Source organism: Dermacentor variabilis, chromosome 8, assembly GCF_050947875.1.
Source record: "Dermacentor variabilis isolate Ectoservices chromosome 8, ASM5094787v1, whole genome shotgun sequence".
NCBI classification, from domain to species: domain Eukaryota; kingdom Metazoa; phylum Arthropoda; class Arachnida; order Ixodida; family Ixodidae; genus Dermacentor; species Dermacentor variabilis.
Window position 1 is genome coordinate 145,082,981 of NC_134575.1, and position 14,808 is coordinate 145,097,788.

At 49.3% G+C, this 14,808-nt stretch overlaps 5 non-coding genes and 16 pseudogenes across 5 annotated transcripts; all 21 read right to left on the bottom strand.

Annotated features, from left to right (window-relative positions):
- Nucleotides 1-204: 204 nt before the first annotated feature.
- LOC142591720 (5S ribosomal RNA) lies at nt 205-323 on the bottom strand (annotated as a pseudogene).
- Nucleotides 324-848: 525 nt separating this feature from the next.
- On the bottom strand, nt 849-967 carry LOC142591908 (5S ribosomal RNA). Its single transcript, XR_012830631.1, has one exon. It is a non-coding gene; the product is annotated as a 5S ribosomal RNA (ribosomal RNA).
- A 524-nt stretch (nt 968-1,491) lies between these two features.
- Nucleotides 1,492-1,610, bottom strand: LOC142592171 (5S ribosomal RNA; annotated as a pseudogene).
- Nucleotides 1,611-2,136: 526 nt separating this feature from the next.
- On the bottom strand, nt 2,137-2,255 carry LOC142592260 (5S ribosomal RNA; annotated as a pseudogene).
- Nucleotides 2,256-2,781: 526 nt separating this feature from the next.
- LOC142592063 (5S ribosomal RNA) lies at nt 2,782-2,900 on the bottom strand (annotated as a pseudogene).
- A 525-nt stretch (nt 2,901-3,425) lies between these two features.
- Nucleotides 3,426-3,544, bottom strand: LOC142591712 (5S ribosomal RNA; annotated as a pseudogene).
- Nucleotides 3,545-4,708: 1,164 nt separating this feature from the next.
- LOC142592084 (5S ribosomal RNA) lies at nt 4,709-4,827 on the bottom strand (annotated as a pseudogene).
- Nucleotides 4,828-5,351: 524 nt separating this feature from the next.
- On the bottom strand, nt 5,352-5,470 carry LOC142592172 (5S ribosomal RNA; annotated as a pseudogene).
- A 525-nt stretch (nt 5,471-5,995) lies between these two features.
- On the bottom strand, nt 5,996-6,114 carry LOC142591957 (5S ribosomal RNA; annotated as a pseudogene).
- A 523-nt stretch (nt 6,115-6,637) lies between these two features.
- LOC142592120 (5S ribosomal RNA) lies at nt 6,638-6,756 on the bottom strand (annotated as a pseudogene).
- A 525-nt stretch (nt 6,757-7,281) lies between these two features.
- Nucleotides 7,282-7,400, bottom strand: LOC142591681 (5S ribosomal RNA; annotated as a pseudogene).
- A 525-nt stretch (nt 7,401-7,925) lies between these two features.
- LOC142592156 (5S ribosomal RNA) lies at nt 7,926-8,044 on the bottom strand. The gene has a single exon (XR_012830695.1). It is a non-coding gene; the product is annotated as a 5S ribosomal RNA (ribosomal RNA).
- A 525-nt stretch (nt 8,045-8,569) lies between these two features.
- LOC142592236 (5S ribosomal RNA) lies at nt 8,570-8,688 on the bottom strand (annotated as a pseudogene).
- A 522-nt stretch (nt 8,689-9,210) lies between these two features.
- On the bottom strand, nt 9,211-9,329 carry LOC142591677 (5S ribosomal RNA; annotated as a pseudogene).
- Nucleotides 9,330-9,858: 529 nt separating this feature from the next.
- Nucleotides 9,859-9,976, bottom strand: LOC142592224 (5S ribosomal RNA; annotated as a pseudogene).
- Nucleotides 9,977-10,502: 526 nt separating this feature from the next.
- On the bottom strand, nt 10,503-10,621 carry LOC142592229 (5S ribosomal RNA; annotated as a pseudogene).
- A 523-nt stretch (nt 10,622-11,144) lies between these two features.
- LOC142592167 (5S ribosomal RNA) lies at nt 11,145-11,263 on the bottom strand. Its single transcript, XR_012830696.1, has one exon. It is a non-coding gene; the product is annotated as a 5S ribosomal RNA (ribosomal RNA).
- Nucleotides 11,264-11,787: 524 nt separating this feature from the next.
- Nucleotides 11,788-11,906, bottom strand: LOC142592233 (5S ribosomal RNA; annotated as a pseudogene).
- Nucleotides 11,907-12,434: 528 nt separating this feature from the next.
- LOC142591938 (5S ribosomal RNA) lies at nt 12,435-12,553 on the bottom strand. The gene has a single exon (XR_012830659.1). It is a non-coding gene; the product is annotated as a 5S ribosomal RNA (ribosomal RNA).
- Nucleotides 12,554-13,562: 1,009 nt separating this feature from the next.
- On the bottom strand, nt 13,563-13,681 carry LOC142592082 (5S ribosomal RNA; annotated as a pseudogene).
- Nucleotides 13,682-14,206: 525 nt separating this feature from the next.
- On the bottom strand, nt 14,207-14,325 carry LOC142591894 (5S ribosomal RNA). Its single transcript, XR_012830617.1, has one exon. It is a non-coding gene; the product is annotated as a 5S ribosomal RNA (ribosomal RNA).
- Nucleotides 14,326-14,808: the final 483 nt, after the last annotated feature.

A 14,808-nucleotide genomic window follows, 5' to 3' on the forward strand; every position in this document is an offset into this window, starting at 1 on the left:
CGCATACCACTTACCACCGTCATCATTCCGCGTACAATATCGTGTGGTGGCCTGAATATTGTTGGTGTTACACTTCGGCGTTGGCTCTACCAGCAGGCTCCACTTGAACGTAAGTTACAGTAAATGCAACCACCCACACGTTGGGCAAATGAAAAAAAAACAAGACGTCACAGAAGCACGCAATAAAAAAAGCAAAAAGAACGGTGGCATCAGCACTCAGTGTTCCCAGGTTGTCTCCCTCCCAAGTACTGACCGAGCCCAATGCTGCTTAGCTTTGGGGATCGGACGAGAACCGGCGTATTCTGCATGGTATGGCCGATGGCGAGAATGTGCTGTTTACGACTGCACCTGTATCGTGCTGCTATGTTGTGCAGTCGCCGAATGTATTGCTACAGCATACAGCACGTACGCGGCAGTCTTTCCGTGAACAATACACGCACGCGTCGTGTACGTTGATCACTCCGTTTGTGGTTGTTCGCTGCATGCGTGCGTGCTAGTGCTCACAAAAACAAGAGGGCGAGCGCCACATTTTGCGCGCGTTGCAGCTCACAAGGAGCCACTTTATTGATGCGTTGTCATTGAGCTGTATGCGGGTGTGATAAGTAAGCGGTTAGAAGCTTGTGCGACTAAATTTTGCATCATTACGCATACCACTTACCACCGTCATCATTCCGCGTACAATATCGTGTGGTGGCCTGAATATATTTGGTGTTACACTTCGGCGTTGGCTCTACCAGCAGGCTCCAGTTGAACGTAAGTTACAGTAAATGCAACCACCCACACGTTGTGCAAATGAAAAAAAAAACAAGACGTCACAGAAGCACGCAATAAAAAAGCAAAAAGAACGGTGCCATCAGCACTCGGTGTTCCCAGGTGGTCTCCCTCCCAAGTACTGACCGAGCCCAATGCTGCTTAGCTTCGGGGATCGGACGAGAACCGGCGTATTCAGCATGGTATGGCCGATGGAGAGAATGTGCCGTTTACGACTGCATCTGTATCGTGCTGCTATGTTGTGCAGTCGCCGAATGTATTGCTACAGTGTACAGCACGTACGCGGCAGTCTTTCCGTGAACAATACACGCACGCATCGTGTACGTTGATCACTCCGTTTGTGGTTGTTCGCTGCATGCGTGCGTGCTAGTGCTCACAAAAACAAGAGGGCGAGCGCCACATTTTGCGCGCGTTGCAGCTCACAAGGAGCCACTTTATTGATGCGTTGTCATTGAGCTGTATGCGGGTGTGATAAGTAAGCGGTTAGAAGCTTGTGCGACTAAATTTTGCATCATTACGCATATTACTTACCACCGTCATCATTCCGCGTACAATATCGTGTGGTGGCCTGAATATTGTTGGTGTTACACTTCGGCGTTGGCTCTACCAGCAGGCTCCAGTTGAACGTAAGTTACAGTAAATGCAACCACCCACACGTTGTGCAAATGAAAAAAAAACAAGACGTCACAGAAGCACGCAATAAAAAAGCGAAAAGAACGGTGCCATCAGCACTCGGTGTTCCCAGGTGGTCTCCCTCCCAAGTACTGACCGAGCCCAATGCTACTTAGCTTCGGGGAACGGACGAGAACCGGCGTGTTCAGCATGGTATGGCCAATGGCGAGAATGGGCTGTTTACGACTGCACCTGTATCGTGCTGCTATGTTGTGCAGTCGCCGAATGTATTGCTACAGCATACAGCACGTACGCGGCAGTCTTTCCGTGAACAATAGACGCACGCGTCGTGTACGTTGATCACTCCGTTTGTGATTGTTCGCTGCATGCGTGCGTGCTAGTGCTCACAAAAAGAAGAGGGCGAGCGCCACATTTTGCGCGCGTTGCAGCCCACAAGGTGCCACTTTATTGATGCGTTGTCATTGAGCTGTATGCTGGTGTGATAAGTAAGCGGTTAGAAGTTTGTGCGACTAAATTTTGCATCATTACGTATACCGCTTACCACCGTCATCATTCCGCGTACAATATCGTGCAGTGGCCTGAATATTGTTGGTGTTACACTTCGGCGTTGGCTCTACCAGCAGGCTCCAGTTGAACGTAAGTTACAGTAAATGCAACCACCCACACGTTGAGCAAATGAAAAAAAAAGCAAGACGTCACAGAAGCACGCAATAAAAAAAGCAAAAAGAACGGTGGCATCAGCACTCAGTGTTCCCAGGTGGTCTCCCTCCCAAGTACTGACCGAGCCCAATGCTGCGTAGCTTCGGGGATCGGACGAGAACCGGCGTATTCAGCATGGTATGGCCGATGACGAGAATGTGCTGTTTACGACTGCACCTGTATCGTGCTGCTATGTTGTGCAGTCACCGAATGTATTGCTACAGCATACAGCACGTACGCGGCAGTCTTTCCGTGAACAATACACGCACGCGTCGAGGACGTTGATCACTCCGTTTGTGGTTGTTCGCTGCATGCGTGCGTGCTAGTGCTCACAAAAACAAGAGGGCGAGCGCCACATTTTGCGCGCGTTGCAGCCCACAAGGTGCCACTTTATTGATGCGTCGTTATTGAGCTGTATGCGGGTGTCATAAGTAAGCGGTTAGAAGTTTGTGCGACTAAATTTTGCATCATTACGTATACCGCTTGCCACCGTCATCATTCCGCGTACAATATCGTGTAGTGGCCTGAATATTGTTGGTGTTACACTTCGGCGTCGGCTCTACCAGCAGGCTCCAGTTGAACGCAAGTTACAGTAAATGCAACCACCCACACGTTGTGCAAATGAAAAAAAAAAACAAGACGTCACAGAAGCACGCAATAAACAAGCAAAAAGAACGGTGCCATCAGCACTCGGTGTTCCCAGGTGGTCTCCCTCCCAAGTACTGACCGAGCCCAATCCAGCTTAGCTTCGGGGATCGGACGAGAACCGGCGTATTCAGCATGGTATGGCCGATGGCGAGAATGTGCTGTTTACGACTGCACCTGTATCGTGCTACTATGTTGTGCAGTCGCCGAATGTATTGCTACAGTATACAGCACGTACGCGGCAGTCTTTCCGTGAACAATACACGCACGCGTCGTGTACGTTGATCACTCCGTTTGTGGTTGTTCGCGGCATGCGTGCGTGCTAGTGCTCACAAAAAGAAGAGGGCGAGCGCCACATTTTACGCGCGTTGCAGCTCACAAGGTGCCACTTTATCGATGCGTTGTCATTGAGCTGTATGCGGGGGTGATAAGTAAGCGGTTAGAAGCTTGTGCGACTAAATTTTGCATCATTACGCATACCACTTACCACCGTCATCATTCCGCGTACAATATCATGTGGTGGCCTGAATATTGTTGGTGTTACACTTCGGCGTTGGCTCTACCAGCAGGCTCCAGTTGAACGTAAGTTACAGTAAATGCAACCACCCACACGTTGTGCAAATGAAAAAAAAACAAGACGTCACAGAAGCACGCAATAAAAAAAGCAAAAAGAACGGTGGCATCAGCACTCAGTGTTCCCAGGTTGTCTCCCTCCCAAGTACTGACCGAGCCCAATGCTGCTTAGCTTCGGGGATCGGACGAGAACCGGCGTATTCAGTATGGTATGGCCAATGGCGAGAATGTGCTGTTTACGACTGCACCTGTATCGTGCTGCTATGTTGTGCAGTCGCCGAATGTATTGCTACAGCATACAGCACGTACGCGGCAGTCTTTCCGTGAACAATACACGCACGCGTCGTGTACGTTGATCACTCCGTTTGTGGTTGTTCGCTGCATGCGTGCGTGCTAGTGCTCACAAAAACAAGAGGGCGAGCGCCACATTTTGCGCGCGTTGCAGCATACAAGGTGCCACTTTATTGATGCGTTGTCATTGTGCTGTATGCCGGTGTGATAAGCGGTTAGAAGCTTGTGCGACTAAATTTTGCATCATTACGTATACCGCTCACCACCGTCATCATTCCGCGTACAATATCGTGTGGTGGCCTGAATATTGTTGGTGTTACACTTCGGCGTTGGCTCTACCAGCAGGCTCCAGTTGAACGTAAGTTACAGTAAATGCAACCACCCACACGTTGTGCAAATGAAAAAAAAACAAGACGTCACAGAAGCATGCAATAAAAAAAGCAAAAAGAACGGTGGCATCAGCACTCAGTGTTCCCAGGTTGTCTCCCTCCCAAGTACTGACCGAGCCCAATGCTGCTTAGGTTCGGGGACATGACGAGAACCGGCGTATTCAGCATGGTATTGCCGATGGCGAGAATGCGCTGTTTACGACTGCACCTGTATCGTGCTGCTATGTTGTGCAGTCGCCGAATGTATTGCTACAGCATACAGCACGTACGCGGCAGTCTTTCCGTGAACAATACACGCACGCGTCGTGTACGATGATCACTCCGTTTGTGGTTGTTCGCTGCATGCGTGCGTGCTAGTGCTCACAAAAACAAGAGGGCGAGCGCCACATTTTGCGCGCGTTGCAGCCCACAAGGTGCCACTTTATTGATGCGTTGTCATTGAGCTGTATGCGGGTGTGATAAGTAAGCGGTTAGAAGCTTGTGCGACTAAATTTTGCATCATTACGCATACCACTTACCACCGTCATCATTCCGCGTACAATATCGTGTGGTGGCCTGAATATTGTTGGTGTTACACTTCGGCGTTGGCTCTACCAGCAGGCTCCAGTTGAACGTAAGTTACAGTAAATGCAACCACCCACACGTTGTGCAAATGAAAAAAAAACAAGACGTCACAGAAGCACGCAATAAAAAAGCGAAAAGAACGGTGCCATCAGCACTCGGTGTTCCCAGGTGGTCTCCCTCCCAAGTACTGACCGAGCCCAATGCTGCGTAGCTTCGGGGATCGGACGAGAACCGGCGTATTCAGCATGGTATGGCCGATGACGAGAATGTGCTGTTTACGACTGCACCTGTATCGTGCTGCTATGTTGTGCAGTCACCGAATGTATTGCTACAGCATACAGCACGTACGCGGCAGTCTTTCCGTGAACAATACACGCACGCGTCGAGGACGTTGATCACTCCGTTTGTGGTTGTTCGCTGCATGCGTGCGTGCTAGTGCTCACAAAAACAAGAGGGCGAGCGCCACATTTTGCGCGCGTTGCAGCCCACAAGGTGCCACTTTATTGATGCGTCGTTATTGAGCTGTATGCGGGTGTCATAAGTAAGCGGTTAGAAGCTTGTGCGACTAAATTTTGCATCATTACGTATACCGCTTACCACCGTCATCATTCCGCGTACAATATCGTGCAGTGGCCTGAATATTGTTGGTGTTACACTTCGGCGTTGGCTCTACCAGCAGGCTCCAGTTGAACGTAAGTTACAGTAAATGCAACCACCCACACGTTGTGGAAATGAAAAAAAAACAAGACGTCACAGAAGCACGCAATAAAAAAGCAAAAAGAACGGTGCCATCAGCACTCGGTGTTCCCAGGTGGTCTCCCTCCCAAGTACTGACCGAGCCCAATGCTACTTAGCTTCGGGGAACGGACGAGAACCGGCGTGTTCAGCATGGTATGGCCAATGGCGAGAATGGGCTGTTTACGACTGCACCTGTATCGTGCTGCTATGTTGTGCAGTCGCCGAATGTATTGCTACAGCATACAGCACGTACGCGGCAGTCTTTCCGTGAACAATAGACGCACGCGTCGTGTACGTTGATCACTCCGTTTGTGATTGTTCGCTGCATGCGTGCGTGCTAGTGCTCACAAAAAGAAGAGGGCGAGCGCCACATTTTGCGCGCGTTGCAGCCCACAAGGTGCCACTTTATTGATGCGGTGTCATTGAGCTGTATGCGGGTGTGATAAGTAAGCGGTTAGAAGCTTGTGCGACTAAATTTTGCATCATTACGCATACCACTTGCCACCGTCATCATTCCGCGTACAATATCGTGTGGTGGCCTGAATATTGTTGGTGTTACACTTCGGCGTTGGTTCTACCAGCAGGCTCCAGTTGAACGTAAGTTACAGTAAATGCAACCACCCACACGTTGTGCAAATGAAAAAAAAAACAAGACGTCACAGAAGCACGCAATAAAAAAGCAAAAAGAACGGTGCCATCAGCACTCGGTGTTCCCAGGTGGTCTCCCTCCCAAGTACTGACCGAGCCCAATGCTGCTTAGCTTCGGGGAGCGGACGAGAACCGGCGTATTCAGCATGGTATGGCCGATGGCGAGAATGTGCTGTTTACGACTGCACCTGTATCGTGCTGCTATGTTGTGCAGTCGCCGAATGTATTGCTACAGTGTACAGCACGTACGCGGCAGTCTTTCCGTGAACAATACACGCACGCATCGTGTACGTTGATCACTCCGTTTGTGGTTGTTCGCTGCATGCGTGCGTGCTAGTGCTCACAAAAACAAGAGGGCGAGCGCCACATTTTGCGCGCGTTGCAGCTCACAAGGTGCCACTTTATTGATGCGTTGTCATTGAGCTGTATGCGGGTGTGATAAGTAAGCGGTTAGAAGCATGTGCGACTAAATTTTGCATCATTACGCATACCACTTACCACCGTCATCATTCCGCGTACAATATCGTGTGGTGGCCTGAATATTGTTGGTGTTACACTTCGGCGTTGGCTCTTTCAGCAGGCTCCAGTTGAACGTAAGTAACAGTAAATGCAACCACCCACACGTTGTGCAAATGAAAAAAAAAAAGACGTCATAGAAGCACGCAATAAAAAAGCAAAAAGAACGGTGCCATCAGCACTCGGTTTTCCCAGGTGGTCTCCCTCCCAAGTACTGACCGAGCCAAATGCTGCTTAGCTTCGGGGATCCGACGAGAACCGGCGTATTCAGCATGGTATGGCCGATGGCGAGAATGTGCTGTTTACGACTGCACCTGTATCGTGCTGCTATGTTGTGCAGTCGCCGAATGTATTGCTACAGCATACAGCACGTACGCGGCAGTCTTTCCGTGAACAATGCACGCACGCGTCGTGTACGTTGATCACTCCGTTTGTGGTTGTTCGCTGCATGCGTGCGTGCTAGTGCTCACAAAAACAAGAGGGCGAGCGCCACATTTTGCGCGCGTTGCAGCCCACAAGGTGCCACTTTATTGATGCGTTGTCATTGAGCTGTATGCGGGTGTGATAAGTAAGCGGTTAGAAGCTTGTGCGACTAAATTTTGCATCATTACGTATACCGCTTACCACCGTCATCATTCCGCGTACAATATCGTGTAGTGGCCTGAATATTGTTGGTGTTACACTTCGGCGTTGGCTCTACCAGCAGGCTCCAGTTGAACGTAAGTTACAGTAAATGCAACCACCCACACGTTGTGCAAATGAAAAAAAAAACAAGACGTCACAGAAGCACGCAATAAAAAAGCAAAAAGAACGGTGCCATCAGCACTCGGTGTTCCCAGGTGGTCTCCCTCCCAAGTACTGACCGAGCCCAATGCTGCTTAGGTTCGGGGACATGACGAGAACCGGCGTATTCAGCATGGTATGGCCGATGGCGAGAATGCGCTGTTTACGACTGCACCTGTATCGTGCTGCTATGTTGTGCAGTCGCCGAATGTATTGCTACAGCATACAGCACGTACGCGGCAGTCTTTCCGTGAACAATACACGCGCGCGTCGTGTACGATGATCACTCCGTTTGTGGTTGTTCGCTGCATGCGTGCGTGCTTTGTGCTCACAAAAACAAGAGGGCGAGGGCCACATTTCGCGCGCGTTGCAGCCCACAAGGTGCCACTTTATTGATGCGTTGTCATTGAGCTGTATGCGGGTGTGATAAGTAAGCGGTTAGAAGCTTGTGCGACTAAATTTTGCATCATTACGTATACCGCTTACCACCGACATCATTCCGCGTACAATATCGTGCAGTGGCCTGAATATTGTTGGTGTTACACGTCGGCGTTGGCTCTACCAGCAGGCTCCAGTTGAACGTAAGTTACAGTAAATGCAACGGCCCACACGTTGTGCAAATAAAAAAAAAACAAGACGTCACAGAAGCACGCAATAAAAAAGCAAAAAGAAGGGTGCCATCAGCACTCGGTGTTCCCAGGTGGTCTCCCTCCCAAGTACTGACCGAGCCCAATGCTGCTTAGCTTCGGGGATCGGACGAGAACCGGCGTATTCAGCATGGTATGGCCGATGGCGAGAATGTGCTGTTTACGACTGTACCTGTATCGTGCTGCTATGTTGTGCAGTCGCCGAATGTATTGCTACAGCATACAGCACGTACGCGGCAGTCTTTCCGTGAACAATACACGCACGCGTCGTGTACGTTGATCACTCCGTTTCTGGTTGTTCGCTGCATGCGTGCGTGCTAGTGCTCACAAAAACAAGAGGGCGAGCGCCACATTTTGCGCGAGTTGCAGCCCACAAGGTGCCACTTTATTGATGCGTTGTCATTGAGCTGTATGCGGGTGTGATAAGTAAGCGGTTAGAAGCTTGTGCGACTAAATTTTGCATCATTACGTATACCGCTTACCACCTTCATCATTCCGCGTACAATATCGTGTAGTGGCCTGAATATTGTTGGTGTTACACTTCGGCGTTGGCTCTACCAGCAGGCTCCAGTTGAACGTAAGTTACAGTAAATGCAACCACCCACACGTTGTGCAAATGAAAAAAAAAACAAGACGTCACAGAAGCACGCAATCAAAAAGCAAAAAGAACGGTGCCATCAGCACTCGGTGTTCCCAGGTGGTCTCCCTCCCAAGTACTGACCGAGCCCAATGCTGCTTAGCTTCGTGGAGCGGACGAGAACCGGCGTATTCAGCATGGTATGGCCGATGGCGAGAATGTGCTGTTTACGACCTCACCTGTATCGTGCTGCTATGTGGTGCAGTCGCCGAATGTATTGCTACAGTGTACAGCACGTACGCGGCAGTCTTTCCGTGAACAATACACGCACGCATCGTGTACGTTGATCACTCCGTTTGTGGTTGTTCGCTGCATGCGTGCGTGCTAGTGCTCACAAAAACAAGAGGGCGAGCGCCACATTTTGCGCGCGTTGCAGCTCACAAGGTGCCACTTTATTGATGCGTTGTCATTGAGCTGTATGCGGGTGTGATAAGTAAGCGGTTAGAAGCTTGTGCGACTAAATTTTGCATCATTACGCATACCACTTACCACCGTCATCATTCCGCGTACAATATCGTGTGGTGGCCTGAATATTGTTGGTGTTACACTTCGGCGTTGGCTCTACCAGCAGGCTCCAGTTGAACGTAAGTAACAGTAAATGCAACCACCCACACGTTGTGCAAATGAAAAAAAAAAGACGTCACAGAAGCACGCAATAAAAAAGCAAAAAGAACGGTGCCATCAGCACTCGGTTTTCCCAGGTGGTCTCCCTACCAAGTACTGACTGAGCCCAATGCTGCTTAGCTTCGTGGAGCGGACGAGAACCGGCGTATTCAGCATGGTATGGCCGATGGCGAGAATGTGCTGTTTACGACCTCACCTGTATCGTGCTGCTATGTTGTGCAGTCGCCGAATGTATTGCTACAGTGTACAGCACGTACGCGGCAGTCTTTCCGTGAACAATACACGCACGCATCGTGTACGTTGATCACTCCGTTTGTGGTTGTTCGCTGCATGCGTGCGTGCTAGTGCTCACAAAAACAAGAGGGCGAGCGCCACATTTTGCGCGCGTTGCAGCCCACAAGGTGCCACTTTATTGATGCGTTGTCATTGTGCTGTATGCGGGTGTGATAAGTAAGCGATTAGAAGCTTGTGCGACTAAATTTTGCATCATTACGTATACCGCTTACCACCGTCATCATTCCGCGTACAATATCGTGTAGTGGCCTGAATATTGTTGGTGTTACACTTCGGCGTTGGCTCTACCAGCAGGCTCCAGTTGAACGTAAGTTACAGTATATGCAACCATTCGCACGTTGTGCAAATGAAAAAAAAAAACAACAGGACGTCACAGAAGCACGCAATAAAAAAGCAAAAAGAACGGTGCCATCAGCACTCGGTGTTCCCAGGTGGTGTCCCTCCCAAGTACTGACCGAGCCCAATGCTGCTTAGCTTCGGGGATCGGACGAGAACCGGGTATTCAGCATGGTATGGCCGATGGCGAGAATGTGCTGTTTACGACTGCACCTGTATCGCGCTGCTATGTTGTGCAGTCGCCGAATGTATTGCTACAGCATACAGCACGTACGCGGCAGTCTTTCCGTGAACAATGCACGCACGCGTCGTGTACGTTGATCACTCCGTTTGTGGTTGTTCGCTGCATGCGTGCGTGCTAGTGCTCACACAAACAAGAGGGCGAGCGCCACATTTTGCGCGCGTTGCAGCCCACAAGGTGCCACTTTATTGATGCGTTGTCATTGAGCTGTATGCGGGTGTGATAATAAGCGGTTAAAAGCTTGTGCGACTAAATTTTGCATCATTACGTATACCGCTTACCGCCGTCATCATTCCGCGTACAATATCGTGTAGTGGCCTGAATATTGTTGGTGTTACACTTCGGCGTTGGCTCTACCAGCAGGCTCCAGTTGAACTTAAGTTACAGTAAATGCAACCACCCACACGTTGTGCAAATGAAAAAAAAAAAACAAGACGTCACAGAAGCACGCAATAAAAAAGCAAAAAGAACGGTGCCATCAGCACTCGGTGTTCCCAGGTGGTCTCCCTCCCAAGTACTGACCGAGCCCAATGCTGCTTAGCTTCGGGGACATGACGAGAACCGGCGTATTCAGCATGGTATGGCCGATGGCGAGAATGTGCTGTTTACGACTGCACCTGTATCGTGCTGCTATGTTGTGCAGTCGCCGAATGTATTGCTACAGCATACAGCGCGTACGCGGCAGTCTTTCCGTGAACAATACACGCACGCGTCGTGTACGATGATCACTCCGTTTGTGGTTGTTCGCTGCATGCGTGCGTGCTAGTGCTCACAAAAACAAGAGGGCGAGCGCCACATTTTGCGCGCGTTGCAGCCCACAAGGTGCCACTTTATTGATGCGTTGTCATTGAGCTGTATGCGGGTGTGATAAGTAAGCGGTTAGAAGCTTGTGCGACTAAATTTTGCATCATTACGTATACCGCTTACCACCGACATCATTCCGCGTACAATATCGTGTAGTGGCCTGAATATTGTTGGTGTTACACGTCGGCGTTGGCTCTACCAGCAGGCTCCAGTTGAACGTAAGTTACAGTAAATGCAACGACCCACACGTTGTGCAAATAAAAAAAAACAAGACGTCACAGAAGCACGCAATAAAAAAGCAAAAAGAACGGTGCCATCAGCACTCGGTGTTCCCAGGTGGTCTCCCTCCCAAGTACTGACCGAGCCCAATGCTGCTTAGCTTCGGGGATCGGACGAGAACCGGCGTATTCAGCATGGTATGGCCGATGGCGAGAATGTGCTGTTTACGACTGTACCTGTATCGTGCTGCTATGTTGTGCAGTCGCCGAATGTATTGCTACAGCATACAGCACGTACGCGGCAGTCTTTCCGTGAACAATACACGCACGCATCGTGTACGTTGATCACTCCGTTTGTGGTTGTTCGCTGCATGCGTGCGTGCTAGTGCTCACAAAAACAAGAGGGCGAGCGCCACATTTTGCGCACGTTGCAGCTCACAAGGTGCCACTTTATTGATGCGTTGTCATTGAGCTGTATGCGGGTGTGATAAGTAACCGGTTAGAAGCTTGTGCGACTAAATTTTGAATCATTACGCATACCACTTACCACCGTCATCATTCCGCGTACAATATCGTGTGGTGGCCTGAATATTGTTGGTGTTACACTTCGGCGTTGGCTCTACCAGCAGGCTCCAGTTGAACGTAAGTTACAGTAAATGCAACCACCCACACGTTGTGCAAATGAAAAAAAAACAAGACGTCACAGAAGCACGCAATAAAAAAGTAAAAAGAACGGTGCCATCAGCACTCGGTGTTCCCAGGTGGTCTCCCTCCCAAGTACTGACCGAGCCAAATGCTGCTTAGCTTCGGGGATCGGACGAGAACCGCCGTATTCAGCATGGTATGGCCGATGGCGAGAATGTGCTGTTTACGACTGCACCTGTATCGTGCTGCTATGTTGTGCAGTCGCCGAATGTATTGCTACAGCATACACCACGTTTGCGGCAGTCTTTCCGTGAACAATACACGCACGCGTCGTGTACGTTGATCACTCCGTTTGTGGTTGTTCGCTGCATGCGTGCGTGCTAGTGCTCACAAAAACAAGAGGGCGAGGGCCACATTTTGCTCGCGTTGCAGCCCACAAGGTGCCACTTTATTGATGCGTTGTCATTGAGCTGTATGCGGGTGTGATAAGTAAGCGATTAGAAGCTTGTGCGACTAAATTTTGCATCATTACGTATACCGCTTACCACCGTCATCATTCCGCGTACAATATCGTGTAGTGGCCTGAATATTGTTGGTGTTACACTTCGGCGTTGGCTCTACCAGCAGGCTCCAGTTGAACGTAAGTTACAGTAAATGCAACCATTCGCACGTTGTGCAAATGAAAAAAAAAACAACAAGACGTCACAGAAGCACGCAATAAAAAAGCAAAAAGAACGGTGCCATCAGCACTCGGGGTTCCCAGGTGGTCTCCCTCCCAAGTACTGACCGAGCCCAATGCTGCTTAGCTTCGGGGATCGGAGGAGAACCGGCGTATTCAGCATGGTATGGCCGATGGCGAGAATGTGCTGTTTAAGTTCAAGTTCTTTAAGTTCAAGTTCTTTATTTGCATAATAATCAGGTTACAAATGGGGATTATACATACATACAGAGGGAGGTCCCATAGTCAATAGACTGTACAGGGGACCTCCCATTATAAATGAGTAGGATATATGAATACAGAGCAGCTATATGCAAAGACAAAAGACACCATGTTAAGTTAGTCACTAGCTTACGCAGTAAAATATTTAACGAAACAAAGCACTTATTAATATAATGATAACGATCAAATTGTTATATTGAGTGCAAAAATTTACGAAGTTTTGATTTGAATGTGTAAAAATGAGAGAATATCCTAATATGACACGGTAATGAGTTCCAAAGTAATGTGGCTGAAAAGTTAGTAGTAAATTTACCATAATTAGTTCTAGGTTTTGGTAGTAGTTTTGGTAGCTTTCCGTTAACAGATTTATAAACAAGTATTCCAAGTGAGTATTTATTTAGTTTCTGTAACGATAAAACGACGACTGCACCTGTATCGCGCTGCTATGTTGTGCAGTCGCCGAATGTATTGCTACAGCATACAGCACGTACGCGGCAGTCTTTCCGTGAACAATACACGCACGCGTCGTGTACGTTGATCACTCCGTTTGTGGTTGTTCGCTGCATGCGTGCGTGCTAGTGCTCACAAAAACAAGAGGGCGAGCGCCACATTTTGCCCGCGTTGCAGCCTACAAGGTGCCACTTTATTGATGCGTTGTCATTGAGCTGTATGCGGGTGTGATAAGTAAGCGGTTAGAAGCTTGTGCCACTAAATTTTGCATCATTACGTATACCGCTTACCACCGTCATCATTCCGCGTACAATATCGTGTAGTGGCCTGAATATCGTTGGTGTTACACTTCGGCGTCGGCTCTACCAGCAGGCTCCAGTTGAACGTAAGTTACAGTAAATGCAAACACCCACACGTTGTGCAAATGAAAAAAAAAGACGTCACAGAAGCACGCAATAAAAAAGCAAAAAGAACGGTGCCATCAGCACTCGGTGTTCCCAGGTGGTCTCCCTCCCAAGTACTGACGGAGCCCAATGCTGCTTAGCTTCGGGGATCGGACGAGAACCGGCGTATTCAGCATGGTATGGCCGATGGCGAGAATGTGCTGTTTACGACTGCACCTGTATCGTGCTGCTATGTTGTGCAGTCGCCGAATGTATTGCTACAGCATACAGCACGTACGCGGCAGTCTTTCCGTGAACAATGCGCGCACGCGTCGTGTACGTTGATCACTCCGTTTGTGGTTGTTCGCTGCATTCGTGCGTGCTAGTGCTCACAAAAACAAGAGGGCGAGCGCCACATTTTGCGCGCGTTGCAGCCCACAAGGTGCCACTTTATTGATGCGTTGTCATTGAGCTGTATGCGGGTGTGATAAGTAAGCGGTTAGAAGCTTGTGCGACTAAATTTTGCATCATTACGTATACCGCTTACCACCGTCATCATTCCGCGTACAATATCGTGTAGTGGCCTGAATATTGTTGGTGTTACACTTCGGCGTTGGCTCTACCAGCAGGCTCCAGTTAAACGTAAGTTACAGTAAATGCAACCACCCACACGTTGTGCAAATGAAAAAAAAAACAAGACGTCACAGAAGCACGCAATAAAAAAGCAAAAAGAACGGTGCCATCAGCACTCGGTGTTCCCAGGTGGTCTCCCTCCCAAGTACTCACCGAGCCCAATGCTGCTTAGCTTCGGGGATCGGACGAGAACCGGCGTATTCAGCATGGTATGGCCGATGACGAGAATGTGCTTTTTACGACTGCACCTGTATCGTGCTGCTATGTTGTGCAGTCACCGAATGTATTGCTACAACATACAGCACGTACGCGGCAGTCTTTCCGTGAACAATACACGCACGCGTCGTGTACGTTGATCACTCCGTTTGTGGTTGTTCGCTGCATGCGTGCGTGCTAGTGCTCACAAAAACAAGAGGGCGAGCGCCACATTTTGCCCGCGTTGCAGCCTACAAGGTGCCACTTTATTGATGCGTTGTCATTGAGCTGTATGCGGGTGTGATAAGTAAGCGGTTAGAAGCTTGTGCCACTAAATTTTGCATCATTACGTATACCGCTTACCACCGTCATCATTCCGCGTAAAATATCGTGTAGTGGCCTGAATATCGTTGGTGTTACACTTCGGCGTCGGCTCTACCAGCAGGCTCCAGTTGAACGTAAGTTACAGTAAATGCAAACACCCACACGTTGTGCAAATGAAAAAAAAAGA